This window comes from Arachis ipaensis, chromosome B03, assembly GCF_000816755.2.
Source record: "Arachis ipaensis cultivar K30076 chromosome B03, Araip1.1, whole genome shotgun sequence".
NCBI lineage: Eukaryota > Viridiplantae > Streptophyta > Magnoliopsida > Fabales > Fabaceae > Arachis > Arachis ipaensis.
Genome location: NC_029787.2, coordinates 10585742 through 10587189, shown reverse-complemented (window position 1 = coordinate 10587189; position 1448 = coordinate 10585742).

Sequence of the window (1448 nt, the reverse complement as noted above, 5' to 3'; positions counted from 1 at the left end):
TTGCGACAATTAATTAATGCTAAATAAGACAAGTTCTGATTATTTTTTTTTTGTCTACCTAAAATTTTGAAAAAGAGTAATTTTGTAAGATTCCTATGTAAAAACTAAACACAAGCTAATAAATGATTTTGATTAAAAACTCTTTATTTGAGTTTTTAACTAATGTTATTTAAAAATTAGACAAATATATGAAAAATAACCTTTTTTCAGTTTTTTTTTTAAAGAAAAGATTTGTTTTAAATAAACCTCATCAGACGAACAGTCTTTGCACATATCCTAAAGGCAAAGTGGGAAAAAAAAAACTAGAGTATATTCCGATCATGAAATAGTATATTAGAACTAGATTCTTAAAGAATCTTATCATATGGATTTATTGTTTTTTTTTTTTAAATAAATACTAAGTAATTCCTTTAGAAAATTTTATATTTGAGAAAAATAACAAATAAATTTTTAGAAAATTCTAATACTTGACTTATAGGTCCTTGAAAAATTATAATGTTAAATATGATTCATTTATCAGTCAAAAAATATATAAATTACTTTACAATTTTTCAAGAATTTAATTAATATTTTTTGTATCATTTTTATACACCTATAAATTCGTCATAAAAAAATTTTAAAATCCTATGTGATAATATTTTTAAGAACTTACGAATTAATAACCAAAATTTTCATGGATAGACTTATTTTTGGTTTAAAATAAATAAATAAACACTATACTCCTATACAATAGCTATAGCAAAATGAAATAATATATATTGGAACTGGTGCCGAGACATAACTTTATTTTATTTTTTTTACAAGGTGACGAGACATATAACTTAATTATTATTATTCTAGGAAGACCAATATAAGACCATGACTCAAAAACTTAATTATTCCGAATATACTCCTATGAAGAACATTAATAAATTTAAACATAAAAATAAAATATATATATGAATCCCATTAAGCCAGGGAAGCGAGAGTAAATCAAGTATTGATGAATTTGATGTGAAGGGCTACTTAATTAGTAGTATTAATAAACAATTATGCAATAACTAACTAGTTAATTAAGCGGCTAAATGCTAATATTATTATACCGTCACAAGCAAATTACAATTTAGTCCACCATCCTCGAATGCCAAAGTCAAAAATACACTGTCGTAGATGACATCAGTGAGGTGACGTCATTCTGAAAGTGCAATCCACGCATTTCCGATTTTATTTGAATAAAAGTCTCATTCACATAACAACCCATTGGAAAAAATTTAACATGTAGCAGAAGGGTGCTTGAGGGTCCAATATTATGAACCGCAGAGATTTATTTAACTAATATTAAAGGTCTAGATTGAGTTGACAAATTTTATGGTGTGCACATAGGTGGTGCAGTGCACGAAGAGCATGCGCCCCATTTGTTCCTCTATCCCTTTTTCAGGTAGCGAAAATGACCGTTTTGTACATCATCG